Source organism: Gopherus flavomarginatus, chromosome 12 (genome assembly GCF_025201925.1).
Source record: "Gopherus flavomarginatus isolate rGopFla2 chromosome 12, rGopFla2.mat.asm, whole genome shotgun sequence".
Taxonomy (NCBI): domain Eukaryota; kingdom Metazoa; phylum Chordata; order Testudines; family Testudinidae; genus Gopherus; species Gopherus flavomarginatus.
The window spans coordinates 9,176,143-9,193,040 of NC_066628.1; the positions used below are offsets into that span (position 1 = coordinate 9,176,143).

Here is a 16,898-nt window from a genome sequence, read left to right on the forward strand (position 1 = left end):
CTACTCAGGTGAAGTCCATCCCGAGAGAACAGTCCTCTGTCCACGAATGCCTCCTAGTGGCATCCCAAAGCTCTCCTTATAGCACCACTGCCTGAGCCATCTGTTGATCGCCATAATCTTGTCACATCTTTGTTGCCCTTCTCCAGGAACAGGCAGAATTCCACTAAAGATCACCTGAGCCTCGATTTCCTTAAGTGTCTTCCCCAGTCTGGCATAGTCTCCCTTGATACGTTCCAGCAAGAATCTAGCTGTATCATTCGTTCCCACATGAGGGACAATAAGTGGATTCTTTCCCGTTCCCCTTAGGATCCTTTTCAGCCTCAGGTCCACATTTCGTATCTTAGCACCTGGCAGACAGCTTCTGTTCTCCGGATCAGCTCTAGTTAAAGGCCTGTCTATTCTTCTCAGTAAGGAGTCCCCAGTCACGTAGACCTGCCTTTTTTCTGGTGATGGTGCGATTCTCTGGTCTATCCTCTGTTCCCTCTGGCTGCAAGTCCTCTCGATTTCTATTGTCTCTTGCAATCCTCCGCAACCCATCCCGTATCCTCCTGGGGCTCATATTTGGTGTTGTCTCCATTGACTCTTCCGCTCTTCCTATAGGACTAGCTGCTCTTCTCTTCCTTGCCCTCTCACCTTCAGCAACCACCTGCTGTGCCCCCTCTACATTCTCCAACTCCGCAAACCTGTTCCTGAGCTCTATTTCTCCTTCACTGGCCCGTCTTTTCCTCTGCTTGGTTCTCTTAGTCACATGCTTCCACCGTCCACGTTCCTCACCCAGCAGTCTCCCCTCAGAATTCTTTGGTCTTGCTTCCATCTGCAAGTCTGAGCTTTTCCCTTGAGCCTCCTCATGTCTTTGCTCCATCAGCCGCTCGAACCCCCTTCTACACTCTACCAGAGTTTCCACCTGCATCTCCAGTCCTCGGATCTTTTCTTCCATCAGCTCTATCAGGCGGCACTTCATGCAGATGAAACTCTTTTCAGGTACCTGCTCCAGAATCATGTACATGCCGCACCTTCCACATCCAGTCATCTTCATTGTGTCTTTCACTGCTGCCTCTGTGTCAGTCATAGCCTTCCCACCTAAAACCTGTTAGTCCAGGAAGTACAAACCAAAGCAAACCACCACCACCTACAGCAAAACAAACCCCCAACGGGCACCAGAACACTGGCAGAACACCACCCACTCCCTTCACTAGCCTGTCAATTCCTCTGCCTAGCTCTCTTAGTCTCCCCCTGTAAACTCCCCTGTTTACAGCTCTGTTTGCTGGCTCCTGTGCCGCTGCAGCTGTCTTAAATGGACCTCTGTCAGTTTACAGCAGTGGTCACAAGTTAATCTTTCTTTCTTTTCTTTCTAGTGTAGCTGCTCTTAAATTAAAATTAAAAGAAGAGTAAAGAAAGGCAATGGCTCTCCCACCAGGAGCACTTATATCGATTGGATTGTCGCTGTGGGGCAATGTGGGACGGCTCCTGGAGGCCAGTAACCGTCGACGTAAGGAATGCAGTGTCTACACTGACACTTTGTCGACCTAACTACGTTGAACGTGACACAATAACGCTCAAGGAGGTGGAGTTCTTATTTCATTGTAAAGAGCCACTCACATCAATGGAAGCCAGATTTAAGTGACGACACTTCCACAGGCACGTTGACGGAAGGCACTTTTGTTGACCTAACTGTGTAGTGTAGACCAGGCCCTGGGGTGGTAACACTTAACTCCTGTTATCATGGGACAGGCAAAGCATGGGAGTGAGGAGCGGGTTGCTGAGACATAGAGAGACTAATGAAAACTACAGCTATGGTGCTGTTCCACAAACCATGCAGGCCCACAGCCTTAATTAATATAGGCCTACTTGCCAAAGCTTTACCAGTAACATTTGCCTTATTTTGGCACATCCTTGCCCAATTTTGAGTCCTGTCACTAAAACTCCGATGAAGTAAAACCACCTCAGCAAATGACATAAGCCCTCTACTGGCCCTGTTCGTCCAATATGATGCCTGTGTGGGGGCTGCATGATGGGTACCAGCAAAAACAGCCCTCCAGCAATGTCCCTATCGCTGCCCGAGTGACTGCTCCGATCACAATTTGGAACTCTCCCGCCAAGAGGTCACAGTGACTGGAACCTCCCATTCCCCACCTTTAACCCGTGTGTGTTTTGGAAATTCTTCTGTCCCTGCAGCCCACCTTGGTGAGCTCAGGAGCGGCTCTACCTGCTGCTCCAGCTGAAGGTCCTTTTGCTGTCTGGTTCAGGAAAGGAGTCCTAGATCAGTAGTTCTCAACCTTTTTGGGCTCAGTAGCCAACCATTTGTCAATATTTATGGCCTGTTGTGACCCAGTAAATAGCCTGGGGGTGGAGGCCCTGGGGTGGTTTTGGTCGGATCCTGCCCTCTGGGGGGGTTGGATCCAGCCAGGCACTCACTGCACAGGGGTGGCTCCTGCATCTCCTGTGCTGTGGGGCTGGCTGGGCTTGACTCGCCGTTCTGGGTGTTGCAGCCTCCGGGGTTGCAGTGCTGCTTGGGTTCCTCCCCATCCCCTGCTGACTGGACCAAATCTGTGTGAGTGGACCTGTGCCCTGGCTCATGGGCTTGCAGGGCCACTCACCCAGGTTTGGCCTACCCAGACTCCTGTTGCCATGATGGCTGGGCCAAACTGAGTGGTGCTGGGACCCCAGAAGTTGCGGTGCCTGGAGCAGGGAGGTGAGCCCAGCCAGCCCCATGAGACAGGAGCTGCCATGCGACCCTTTGAAACATTCTGGTGATCCAATTTTTGGTCCCTACCCACAGGGCCCTCCTTAGGCATAGGCAGAATAGGCAGCCGCGTAGGGCCTCACTCTGCCTGGGGGCACCACTCTGCAGGCAGCCCAGACAGTGTAGAAGCAGGGCTGCTGGGTCCTAGAGAGAGCCGAATGCAGCACAGTGTGAGGGACGGGATTGGCTGCTGGGGTCTCTGGGAAGGGGAGGGGGTGGGGGTTGGGAAAGGAGCTCACCTGTGAGTGTGACTCTTTCCCCCCAGGTGAGGTGAGGCAGGCTCTGTAGCACCCCCCTCTCCCTCCTCCCTCCCCTCCATCAGGGCTGGGTTGGGTGAGGTGCTGAGGGATAGGTGGGGGGAGGGCTGGCTGGCTGCCTGCTGAGGAATGAAAGTGAAAGTAACTCACTTCCTCTGCAGGCAGCCAGAATTGGAATGTCACACAGGGCTGGGTTAGGATTAGCCAGATGTGTGAAAAATCAGGATAGGGGATTGGGGTAGGATGAGCAGATATCCCTATTTTATAGGGACAGTCCCAATTTTGGGGTCTTTTTCTTATATAGGCTCCTTTTACCCCCCCCCCCCACTCCCACCCATCCCTGTCCTGATTTTACACACTTTCTGTCTGGTCACTCTAGGTGTGGGTAATTGGTGCCTATATAAGACAAAGCCCCAAATATCGGGACTGGCCCTATAAAATCAGGACATCTGGATCTGGCCACCCTAGCTGGGGAGCGCCCCTCCCCCGGGTTGGCAGCTGCCAGCGATCCATCTCATCCGGGGGGAGCTGCACAGGGCAGGATGAGCTGCTGCGGCTCCATGGGTGCCCCGTCCCTGAGATCAGATGCTGTGCTAACTTCACCATGGTCTGTTGGGCTGGCGGTGGTGCCAATTGGCGTGTGATTGGACCTGAGGGTTTGCTGCTGCTGTTGCCATTCTGCACCCCAAGAGGTGGATTTTGGGGTCCTGCAGTTTTCCACCTATCTCCTCCTCTACTGCAGCTGTTGGACCAGCAGGCTCAGGGGTGAGCCAAGCATGAAAGCAGTACTGTGTTGCCATTTAGATTGTCATTTAACAACTTTGTTTGCCAAAAATTCTTGCTAACAATCCTGAATCCAAGTTCAAGATTTTTTTTTAAAAATCAGTATCTTAGCCAAAAACAGAAAATTAAGTTGTTGACAATTATCAGTGACAGGTTTGGTTTGAGACAGGGAGTGGGTCAGTTTTCATCAGAGAAACAAAAAATGTTGACTGACTTTCCTATAGCCTGTTACTCCTGATAAGAGCCCTCCAACAACTGTAATATGCTCATCTCCTTACTAGTGTGTAAACCAGGGTTCGGCAACCTACGGCACACATGTCAAAGGTGGCAGGTGAGCTGATTTTTGATGGTATGCAGCAGCAGGCTGAGCGGCTCAGCCCATCACTGCTCTGGGGTTCCGGCTGCTGCCCTATTGCCAGCTGGAATACCACCCATCGGCCCCACTCAGCACCTGCTGCTGGCCTGGGGACCCCCAAGGAACCCCAGGCTGGCAGTGGGCTGAGCAGGCCAGCTGAACCACTTAATCTGCTGTCAGCCTGGGGTTCCATTCATTCAGCCGGCAGCGGGCTGAGTGGTCTGGTGGCGGGCTGAGCAGGGCCGGTGGGGGGTTGAGTGGCTCAGTCTGCTGCCAGTCTGGGGTGCCAGCAGCATTCAGCCTACTGCTACTCCGGGGTTCCAGCTGCCGGCCCCTTGCCAGTCAGGAGCTCAGCCGCCAGCCCCACTCTGCCTCCTGCCAGCCTGGGTGAGCAGAATCCCAGGCTGGTAGCGGGCTGAGGGGGGGTTGGCGGCCGGGATCCTGGCTGGCAGGAGTTGGTGGTCAGAACCCCAGACCAGCAGCGGGCTGAGCAGGGCCTGGGATCCTTGTCTAGGGTTCCAGCCACCAGCCCGCTGCCGGTTTGGGGTTTCATTTACTCAGCTGGCAGTGGCCTGAGCAGGACCGGTGGCCAAGACCTCAGATAATAACAATAGTTTATTTATATAATATAGACATAGAGAGAACCTTCTACAAACATTAAAATGTATTACTGGCATGAGAAACCTTAAATTACAGTGAACTTGGCACACCACTTCTGAAAGGTTGCCGACCCCTGGTATAGAGTGACCATATGTTGTACTAAGATTCTCCTGCTCTTTTTTTTCCCTTGTGAGTCAGTATAACTTTTGCCAGCCCAGAAGTTGGGCAGCCAATGTTTTACGTTTTCACAATGTTTTCTCCAACTTTCATAAAGTAAATACATAGTTAATATGAGTTTAAAAGGCCAGGGACACTTCTTTGTGAAGAATCTGTACAGCAGATCATGCCCATAGACGATCCAGAAAAGAAATTTGAGGTTGAATTTTGTAATGTTGTGATGGATAAAGCAGTATCTGCTGTTGATGAAAGGTTTAATACCTTGCAAGTACACCATGAACAGTTTGGATTTTTGTATGACAACTAAATTCAACGAAATAGGAAAACAAGAGCAACTAATGACAAAGTGCAAGAATCTAGAGAGCCTCCTGAAGCACGGTGATAGTTTTGATTTAAATGGACTTGAACTGCACGAAGAATTGAGTGCACTGTCATCAATGTTGCCACATGCAAAATCGGTGATGGACATTGTACAGTTTATTCATACCCGCAAACTTGTTGACATATATCCTAATGTGTACATTGCCACTTGTATTCTACTGACAATTCCTGTAACAGTAGCATCAGGAGAACGGAGTTTCTCAAAACTAAAGCTCATTAAAAACTATCTCCGCTCTACAATGAGTCAGGAACGCTTGACTGGTCTTGCGTTCTTGCGATCGAACAAGACACGACTTTGTCTTTGTCATACGATGACATTATTACTGATTTTGCAGCCAAAAAGCCAGAAAGATTGCTTTTGATTAAAAACAAATCTTTGCTTCAATACCTCTTCATATAATTTCCAATAAAATTTTGATAAATTAAAAAAAATATATTATTTGCATCATTCTGTCATATCAGAATTTTTTCTATAGTGCTGCTTCTTTAGTGCTAGTCCATCAGCATTACAGTGTGCTTAATTAAGTTTAACTGGTTTTAATAATGTGAATGTGGCAAGTTTTCCAATACTATAAGCTTATGTTTGTGTTGCTAAGAGCAGATCAGGCACAGGGGCACCAGTTTAATAATCTTGCCTAGGGCACCATAAATCCTAAGGCCGGCCCTGCCTGCCCATGGGTTGAGTCGTGACACCCTGGAGTAGATGTCTTCAGCCTGTATTGGGGTGGGGAGCAGTGCAAGTCCTGCTACAGAATCCCCGCAGAAATAAAGGTGTCTGTTCCCACATTTCAAAGGCCAGCCAAACATTGAGGTAGGACAGAGAAGAGCAGTAATGCCAGACAAAGGGGAAGAAACTCTGGGAGTTGTACCACCGGGCAAAGGAGGCCAGTGGCCTTGAAAGGGCTGACTTCTGAGCCCATCATGCTTGGCACAGACACCACCCCCACTCTGAACACCTAGAGGAAGGAAATTCAGCAGCACCCAGTGATTTTCATAGAATATCAGAGTTGGAAGGGACCTCAGGAGATCATCTAGTCCAACCCCCTGCTCAAAGCAGTACCAATCCTCAAATAGATTTTTGCCCTGATCCCTAAATGGCCCCCTCAAGGATTTAACTCACAACCCTGGGTTTAGCAGGCCAATGCTCAAATCACTGAGCTATCCCTCTCCCCTGAGCTCACTGAGGTTGCCTGCAAACAACCCGGAGTTCTTCCAGTTCCAGACAAGCCCGGACACATAACCCACTGGGAATAGGAAAGGGAGCTCAGGTGGGTACATTAATACACACTTCTTTTTTCTTTTTACATGCTTCATGGGCTCCCAAACCTCCCCCAACCTTTCCATCCTCTTCCTTTGCTGCGTTTTATAAGGTGGCTGCATGCACACAGGCAGAGAGGGAATGAATTGCCGTTTGAAGTAGACTCACTATTTTAAAAATGTGCCCTAGTAATAAAAATAAGGGATATGGTAAGCAACTTTTTAACTCAGCTTTCATGTACTTATTTTTGAGATGAGCACTCTTCCCAGCAGAGAGAGGGTCACCTTTCTCATCAGAGCCCCCAGGGGCTGGGAGAACTCACAGACAAATTTGACACCATCAGCTCAGGATTGAACAAAGACTGTGAATGGCTTGCCAATTACAGAACCAGTTTCTCCTCTCTTGGTTTTCACACCTCAACTGCTAGAACAGGGCCTCATCCTCCCTGATTAAACTGACCTCGTTATCTCTAGCTTGCTTGCTAGCACACATATATATACCTGCCCCTGGATATTTCCATTACATGCATCTGAGGAAGTGGGTATTCACCCACGAAAGCTCATGCTCCAAAACGTCTGTTAGTCTATAAGGTGCCACAGGATTCTTTGCTGCTTTTACAGATCCAGACTAACACTGCTACCCTCTGATACTTCACAGACACAGCTGATTCTAGCTCAGCCAATGAGACAGAGCCAGGAAGGGAGACACCCAATTTCTGGCCCAGACAGCTGGAAATTGAAAGTAACTTTTTGTTACTTTTCCCGCCAGAAGCCATGGCTGCAGAGAGCCCTGCAGAAAGTCTCCGGGATGAGCTTTCTTGTCCCATCTGCCTGGAGTATTTCACAGACCCGGTGACTATTGAGTGTGGGCACAACTTCTGCTGGGCCTGCATCAGGCAGTGCTGGGGGGAGTCGGAGACAAACTTCTCCTGCCCCCAGTGCAGAGAAACTGTCCAGCAGAGAAACCTGCGGCCCAACAGACAGCTGGGGAATGTGGTGGAGATAGTGAAACAACTGAGGTTCCAGGTGGTGACAGAGCCCGAGGGAGAGAGAGTGTGTGAGCTGCACCAGGAGGCTTTGAAACTCTTTTGTGGGGAGGATCAAACCCCCATCTGTGTGGTGTGTGATAAATCCAAGGCTCACAGATCTCACACGGTGGTTCCCATAGAGGAGGCTGCCCAGGAGTACAAGGTAGGAAATCTCCGCCCAGCATCAGTATTTGCACCTAGGGGGTTTTCAGATCTGTTTCCAGGCCCAAAGTACAGCTGCTTATGCAGACATCATGTAGCCTGCGGCCATAACTGTGGGTTCCCAGACTTCCAATGTTTGGGTTTCCTTCTAGTGTCACAGGACTCCTATGTCCTGCTGTCATAAAGGATGGGGTGTTTTTTTTTTGCTAACTACAGTGTTGTGATAAAAATTTAGAATGTTACACATGGATCTCTGCTCTGACTTGAGGACTAATTTCCAGGTGTGGGAGGGGGAAAATATTCATTCTCTCGTGATGCCCTTTTCCTGAGCTAATATTTATGTTCCAACCCACGTTCCTGCTGAGCGGGATACACCCTCGCCAGCACTGCCAGCCCCCACTGTTCTAAAATCCTGAGATCTTTGAAAAGATTCAATCAGACTCTGGGAATTTATCCTCCCACCCTCTGCTTCATTCATTTCAAACTAACGGAGAAATAACTTGATTCTTGGTCCCAAAAAGATGCTGAGGGATGTGAGGTGAGGCAGTGGTGTAGTCAGAGCTCCTGACTGGTGGACAGATGATGAAACCCAGTTTGTGCTCCTATCCCCCAGGTGTCAGAATGAACTAGGTCTCCTTTGCTACCTGCTGTTTTCCCCCAGATCCTGCAGCATCCGTGGCCTGGCCTGTGAGTTGCCATGTGGGTGCTCTCCTGGCCTGCTGCTGTAAATAAGCTGGAAGCGTAAATCCCTGCAGCAACATTATTGCAGGGGGAGAGGGGAAATCATTGTTTCTCAAGCTCCAAAAGAAAAAAAAATTAACAACCCCTCCCCCCCCGCTCCTCCAATTTGTCTTTGCCCAGGAACAATTTCAGACCCGAGAGAAAAGCTCCTGGTATGGAAACTGACCGGAGGGAAGAGCAGCTCGGAGTACCTGGTAGGAGGGTCATGGAGATGAATGTGTGGGAGGATTGTGTGTCTCTGGGGCCGTGTGCTTCTGGTTTGGGATTGTGTGTGTCTCTCTCTGTTCCCCTCTATGGGCAGGAGTGGGACTGGGACTCCTTGCCTGGCTCTGGGGCTAGGACAGATTCCCCAAGAGCTCTAGGCAGCTTGAGACAGGGCAGATGCTGATCGAATCCAGCAGCAGGTGCAGCCTGTGCTCCCCTCTGACTATGATGGAGGGGATGTGGGGTCATGACCCGACCTCCTCCCTGCTGCTCTGGCAGTGCCAAGGCTGCGTTCATGGTCCATCCCCAGCCATCAGAGAGGCCTGTTCGGCTCAGCTTCAGGCTTGATCTTTGTCTGTGTCTGCACACGCTGTCTGTTTCGCTGTATGCCAGGGGTGGGCAAACCGGCCCTCGGGTTGGATTTGGCCTGTCAGGGCTTTGGATCTGACCCGTGGGCCTGAGGGACCATGGGCCTGTGGCCAGTGTGTGTGTGTGTGTGTGTGCGGGGGGGGGGGCTAGAGGGTTCTGTGTACTGCCTTCACCTTTGGGCACTGCCACCCGCAGCTCCCATTGGCCAGGAACAGGGAACCGCTGCCAATAGGAGCTTCGCGGGAGGTACCTGCAGGCGAGGGCAGCGTGTGGAGCCCTCTGCCCCCCCCCCTTCTCCAGGGAGTGCAGGGATGTGGTGCCAGCCGCTTCCTGCCCTGGCGCTGGTGCACGCCACTGCCACCCTGGAGCTGCTCCAAGTAAGTGACATCGGGCTGGACCCCGAATCCCAAACCCCTCCTGCACCCCGCAACACACCCCCCTGCCTTGAGCCCCCTCCTGCACTCCGCACCCCGTCCTTCACCCCAACCCCCTGCCCTGAGCCCCCTTGTACACCCCGCACCCCTCCTGAGCCCCAGCCCCTTGCTCTGAGCCCCTTCCTGCACACTGCACCTCCTCCCACACCCTACGTGGCCTCCTGCACCCCAACTCCTTGCCTCAGCCCTACATTCATGACCCTGCATGCAATTTCCCCACCCAGATGTGGCCCTAGGGATGAAAAGTTTGCCCACCCCTGTGCTATAAGGTGCAGTTGAAGCTGTGTCAGTCCCAGAATATTGGAGAGACAGGAGGGAGAGGTGAGATCTTTGATTACACCAATTTCTGTTGGTGAGAGGGACAAGCTTGCACACTGCCCAGAGCTCTTCTTCAAGTCTGGGCTGGAGACCTCTGGGTGGCTCAAAAGCTTCTCTCTCTCTCCAACGGAAGTTGCTCCAATCAAAAATATCACCTCAATCCCTTGTCTCTCTTTCTCTATTATAGATGAGCACTAGAGAGATAATAGCTGAGCGACAGCCAAGCTCTCCTGCTAAGCGCTGATGGTTTCACAGGGCTCTAAAACCCAACTGCATCCTGACGTTGTCTTGGGAAATCACTGTGCCTCATCCGGGCCTGAGACAGGGTTATTGGACTGAATCAGAGTCATGTGGCCTATGGGACGCAGAGATGAAGGGCTCAGAGGAAAAGAACCAGACAGACATTCAATTTGCCTTCCATTCTGATAACTTTTCTGAGCCCGCCTATGGCTCAGATCATAGCACCGATCAGCCCCAAACTGAGCTGGGTCTGATTGGATTGGGCCACATCAGGGAAGCAGCATCTTAGATGTTATTAGAGGGTCTTTCAGTCTCTGTAAATACGCATACATCTCGGATATGCACATGGGAAAGTGATGTGAGCACGCTCCAGGAGACAGTTGCACCTCAAGCCAGAGTGTGGAGTGGTAGCAGTCAGCTGTGGAAAAGGGGCAGAGTTAAGGTTGGGTGGCAGTGTGCTGTGGGAGGCGCGACCTTAACTCTGCATTCCCTTGATTTCAGAGCTGTGTTTGTCTTCGCTTCATTCTTGATTTCATGGTACAAGTTTATGGCCTGGGGCTGCACGAGAGATCCTGAGCTCTGCACTAATACAGTTAGCTTTTAGGCACTGAATTCTCATGTCTTTCCAGAGGTGTGGCTGAGCATCCTTCCAGGGCATGTGAGTATCAGGAGCTTCCTCATTGAAACTTGGGAGTTTTGGTTTGTTTTCTTATTTTAATTTGTCTTTTCTTTCCCCCGTTCAGTCTCTCTCAGGAGTCTCTGCTCATGTACTTTGGAGTCCTGTCATTTCTACTGCTGGCAGGACTGAGATTGTCAGAGGTCACTGGTCACAACAGAAACAAACCATGTCAGATGGGAAGAGAATTTAGGGCAAGTTGGGACTTTCTAGGAAAATCTTCTCTCTGGTCAAATGGGGAAAGTTTCTGTCTGTTTTTGAGGTGCTGAATACTTAAAGGTTGCAATGAAATTCCCCCTCCTGCTGACATAGGGCTGTGTGAAATCTCCCTTGCCTGTTGGTGTGTCCATGATGTGCCCTTTCCCTGTTTGTCCCTCTTCTTTACAGGGAAAGATAGAAGCTGAGAGAGAGAGAAAATTGTGTCTCAGTTTAAGCAGCTGCACCAGTTTCTGGAGGAAGAAGAGCGACTCCCGCTGGCCCAGCTGGGAGAGCTGGAGAAGGAGATTGTGAAGCTGCAGGATGAAAATATCACCAAAATCGCCATGGAGATTTCCCGTCTCAGCGAGCTGATCAGCGAGATGGAGGGGAAGTGCCAGCAGCCAACGAGTGAATTCCTGCAGGTGAGACCTCAGAACCTTGGAGATATTTGGGAAATGGATGAATGGGGAGATCCATGTGGCTTGGAGTGCAGAATCCTAACACTACAATGAAATTCACTGTTTCTAGTTTTTACACAGAAATCCGCTCTCACTTAATGTTACCTCATTTTATTGTTAGGAACTGTACTGTTAAAATGTGAATTCTCTGGTTCATGATCACTTCCACTTGCTTCTGTTTTATTATTCTCTTTTCTATTTATTAATAATTTGATTAGGGGCTCCAACAGCTTCTATATCACTTGTAACTGAGCTCTTGTTCCTCTGTCTCCCCCACTCTAGGACGTCAGAAGCACCTTGAGTAGGTACGTGGCTCCATCTCGCTCTCAGGGAGATGTCACTATGCAGGGGAGGGGCTTGAACCCCATTTGAGGCCCACATCTCTTCAGGGCACCACGGCCAACTGTGTGGGGCAGGGTCACCCCTCAGATCCAAATCTCCCCTCTGCTGACTTTACTCCTGGGATTGCAGCAGAGTCCTGTGGCACCTTATAGACTAACAGACGTGTTGGAGTATGAGGTTTCGTGGGTGAATACCCACTTCGTTGGATGCATGTAGTGGAAATTTCCAGAAACTCCTGGGATTGCAGCAGAGTCCTGTGGCACCTTATAGACCAGGGGTCGGCAACCTTTCAGAAGTGGTGTGCCGAGTCATTTATTCACTCTTATTTAAGGTTTTGCGTGCCAGTAATACATTTAAACATTTTTAGAAGATCTCTTTATATAAGTCTATAATATATAACTAAAATGTTTAAGAAGCTTCATTTAAAATTAAATTAGAATGCAGAGCCCCCTGGACCAGTGACCAGGACCCAGGGAGTGTGAGTGCCACTGAAAATCAGCTCGTGTGCTGCCTTCGGCACACGTGCCATAGGTTGCCTACCCCTGTTATAGACTAACAGACGTATTGGAGCATGAGATTTCGTGGGTGAATACCCACTTCGTTGGATGCATGCAGTGGAAATTTCCAGAAACTCCTGGGATTGATGCTTTTCAAGACGCTGAGATGAGGCAGCATGAGGGCAAGTTAACAGGTCCATTAAATCTCTTATGTCCTGGGGAACGGCAATATGGACGCTTCCAGAGCAGCAGTAGTCAAATATGTCCAGCTTGTGTCTGTTTGGAGCCCTGTGTGACGTGATTTGGGGTTAGTGGTCTCCATCCATTTCTGACTGGGCAGGTGTGCACGCTAAAAAGCTTAGCGGAGTCAATGCAGCTTGTTGGCCCATCTGCCTGCTCCACTTCCCCTCAATGTCATCTCTCGCCAGGTCATGCTGGAAACAAACTGGGCTGCTGCGGGTGAAACTTGTGCTGCCATTGCCTGAGTGGTACCTGCTCTGAGGCCAGGATATGTAGAACAATCCAGCCTCCAGGCCCTGCAGTCCAGCAGCTTTCACTGGCATGAAATTAATTTGAAATGAGGATAAACTCATGATTTACAATCAATCAGTTAGAGAATTCTGTTTCTCTCCAGGTGCCAGCAGGGGAAATTCCAGCAGCCAATGGCGATTTCTCCTGATCTGGCAAAGCGACTTGGTGATTTTACCCAGAAAAACATTGTATTAAAGGAGGCTCTGAAGAAATTCCAAGGTACTGAGCAGAGACTGAAAAAGGAAAATGGAGTCTGATCTCTGTGAATGTTGGAGGAAACGGGCTGTGTCCAATTAGCTGCAAATGTAAAACCCAATATAAAAACATGGAAGAAATATAGACAAAGTCTTGAATTAACTAAGCAATTTTTTTCAAGACACAAGATATTTATGCAAAAACAAGCATAGTCTGAATGTGATTCATTGTCACCTTGTTTGCCTTAATTCTTGAGGACTGCAAAGACCTTGGTTGAGATAAATTCTGTGCTAATGCAAAGGGCTCCATCTTCTCTTCCTGAGTCTGTTTCATTCTGGTCTGACCTGTCAAGGACTTTTCTCTTGTAGAAAGGCAAGAAACACTAAATGCCACATAGGCCATGTTTATAACCATGTTATTAGTGCAGAAAGGGGTCCATAAGCCTGATACTGGCCCATCTCCATATGGGCACATTTTCCACTATGTCTCTCTCTGTATTTCTCTCTCTGGGTCTCCCTGCCTTTTTCCCTCTGTTCATGGCCCAGAACTAAAGCACACAGTTGTTCTGATTAATTGTAAAAATCCTGCATGAAACCTAATTTTGATACCATGTAATCTCTTTTTCTCTCCCTCTCCTCTCTAGACATTCTGATGTTTGAACTGCAGACAGCAAGTAAGTGGACCTCTGGCAAAAGGGGGTAGTGGAATGGGTGGGGTTTTAGATAGATTGAGAGAAAAGGACAATTTATGTTTGTGGTGCAGGATTCATTTGAGGAAGAAGCTTCTGAGATTGAACAAAACAGAGGCTCCCTTCTATAGAGTGAGCATTGCAGGGGAGGGGGCTGGAGCACTCCAATCTATTATTAACTCCTTAATTGCTGTGCAGTGAACTGCCTGAGTGAAGGCCCTGACTCCTCTGTTATGCTGAGGAGGTCGGTGCCTGGTCTGACTCTCCCTCGGTGTCCCCATAGGACATCACCCCTTTCTCTGTCTCTCCCTGTAGGTTCCACCTCTCCCTTCCCCCTGGGCTCTAGTGTTGCCAACGTGGCCCCTCCATCCTCTCTATCTTTGGGAGGTCTCCCCTGGTGCTGCCTCCTTCTTGTCTATTCCCCATGGGCTGGGGGCCCCCCTCTTTCCACCCAGGGCTGCTACCTCCTCCTCCCACCCCACCTGGACTAGGGTGTGTGCTCCTCTCTCTGCTGCCTCCTTGATTCCTGCTGACTGCAGTTGTCTCCCCAACAGCTGAGGCTGATGCCCCTTCGGTCCCATCCCAGGCTCAGCTGCCTGCCCCGCCCTGTCCCTGCTGCTGGGAGTGGGCCAGCCCCAGGAGGGGGAGCAGGGAAACGCAACCAAAACTGTAGCAATTATGGCACCTCTAGGGCCTGGGAGGAAGGAGACCTTGTGAAATCCTGGCTCAGCCCCAGCACAGAGGCAGCTCCTTGGGACCCAGCCAGAACAACCCTCCCCAGGGCCAAGCTCTGCCCCTAACGCTCTGATTCTCTCTCCTCCTCCCCAGTGAATGTGCCTCTGGATCCAGCCACGGTTCCTCCCTGTTCCTATCCGTCTGCGGTTCAGAAAAGTTTGAGACGGCGAAACACACGGCAGCCAGGGCTGCCCTTAGGCATCCGGGCCATATGCAACATGCACAGCTGTGTAAGGCCCCCCAATATTTGGGGCACCCCTGGGTCGTAGTGTCCACTGTCCGCCTCTTCCTATCCCTGTTCTGACCCTTCCTGCAGGCTCCCACCACAGCTGACTGCTGCAGCCTGGTGAGTCTTTCTCTGGGGGTGATCTAGTATCTTAGGCTTTGTCTACACTGCCAATTGAAGGGCAAACATTTTGTCGTTCATAGGTGCTTAAAGAAGCCTCCCCTTCCCTCCCCCCAGACAAAAAGTTTTGCCTTGGCAAGTGGCAGTGTAAATGGCTCCTTGTCGGCAGGCGCGCTCTCCTGTCCACAACAAGAACCCTGCTCGTAGCAGGTGGAAGTATTTTGTCCGCAAGAGTGCTGACAAACAGGGTTTAGGCTGCCCAGCTCTTAGCGACACGACCATGTCAGCATGGCTGTGTTCCAAAAGCTGTGTAGTGTAGAAAAAGCCTTAAAAATGAAAAGGCCTCTAGTCTGCCAGACCTATTATCACAACATTGAAACTGTTAAAGAGCCATTCAAGTGGTAATGAAGCCATTTAACAGGCATTTGCCAACCCCCTGGTATATACTGTTCGTTTCTCGATTTACTGACAAAAACAGTTGTGCATGATTGTATCACTTCTTGGCCTTTTGGCTAGATGGGTGAAAACATTTATCTAAGGCCATGGCTACACTAGAGAGTTGCAGCGCTGGTGAGGGGGTTACAGCGCTGCAACTTAGGATGTGGCCACACTTGCAAAGCACGGCCAGCGCTGCAACTCCCTGGGTGCAGCGCTGGCTGTACACCCGGTCGAGCCTCGGGTGTAGGGATTCCAGCACTGGTGATCCAGTGCTGGTCAGCAAGTGTGGACGCCCACCAGCGCTCTTATTGACCTCCGGGGTATAAGGAGGTATCCCAGAATTCCTGTCCACAGCAAACCGGAAGAAAGGGAGAGCTCGGAGTTCAGCCAAACTGCTTATTTAAAAAACAAACACAGCTCCTGTTTGCTGAGCGAGCGGAGTCAGGCAGGGGAATTACTTTGGAATGTTCACAGCTGTTTGCTTGAAGAGAGAAACAGCACGCTCACACGGCAGAGGGGGAGGGGGAAGTCCGTGTTCAGCAGTTGCTGATCTGGTCTGACGGGTATTTAGCAGTACATAATTTGCAATTAGTGAATGAGAGAGGAGTGGGGGAAGAGAGTTAGAACTTTTAAAATGATTGAAGGTAGGCACAGTCCTTAGAACTTGCAAGGCAGGGAGCTGAGAACAGTGTTAACTCCAAAAATCCATTCTGTCTGTCTCCGCCACGCTCCCTGTCACATTCCACCCCACTCCCCTCTTTTGAAAAGCACGTTGCAGCCACTTGAATGCTGGGATAGCTGCCCACAATGCACCACTCCCAACAGCGCTGCAAGTGCTGCAAATGTGGCCACACTGCAGCGCTGGTAGCTGTCAGTGTGGCCACACTGCAGCGCTTGTCCTACACAGCTGTACAAACACAGCTGTAACTACCAGCGCTGCAAAACTGTAAGTGTAGCCATACCCTAAGTTTACTCAGAATATGTCTGTCTACAAGACCTTTGTTTAAAATTTTGCTTTATAAATATCTCATTAGTGAGTTAGTGAAGATTATAAAATCACATCTCTAAAAAATCCCTGAATAGATATTTAGATGCACAATCATCTTTAGCCTTAAATGCTTGCATCTTAAGACATATCGTTTTTAAATAAATCATTCAAGACCACCCTTATCTAAAATACACATTTTAATTTTAATTACTATACTACAGAAAACTTGCTTCCACAGTCTTCCTGGCCTTTCTGTCCATTCCTTTCTCCCTTCACCCACCCGTTGAAGAAAGCCCTTAAAGGGACAACACCCCTTTCCTTCCAGATAGGGAAACTCATTTGTCCAGCTTTCTTTACTTCTGACTATTTGATGAACTAGTTTTACGAGAACCCTCCAGCAAAATCAGTACCTTAGTAAGATACAAAATCCTTTGTTATGGCTAAAATCTTTGAAAACATATTTTTGAAAGTTGATGAAATTTCATAAACATATATATTGTTATGGAGATCACACAACGTAAATTACTGTTCCCTTTTTCTAAAAGCAATGAACATTGTTATGAACACATTAAACTTCTGTGACTGATTAATTTAAAATAATGTCTTTTGTTTCAGTGTGTTAAATATGTAGTGATCTGGAATGAAGGCTTAAGAATGCATTTAAAATATAAAATCAGCTTAGAAATACTGATTAAGAAAATGTAAAACAGAGAAGAGCTGCATCATGTATTCCATACTATTTAATGTTGTATTCAGC

The 16,898-nt window shown here is 49.4% G+C and overlaps 1 pseudogene; it reads left to right on the top strand.

Moving 5' to 3' along the window:
* The first annotated feature begins 7,327 nt into the window (after positions 1-7,327).
* On the top strand, positions 7,328-16,687 carry LOC127033377 (zinc finger protein RFP-like; annotated as a pseudogene).
* Positions 16,688-16,898: the final 211 nt, after the last annotated feature.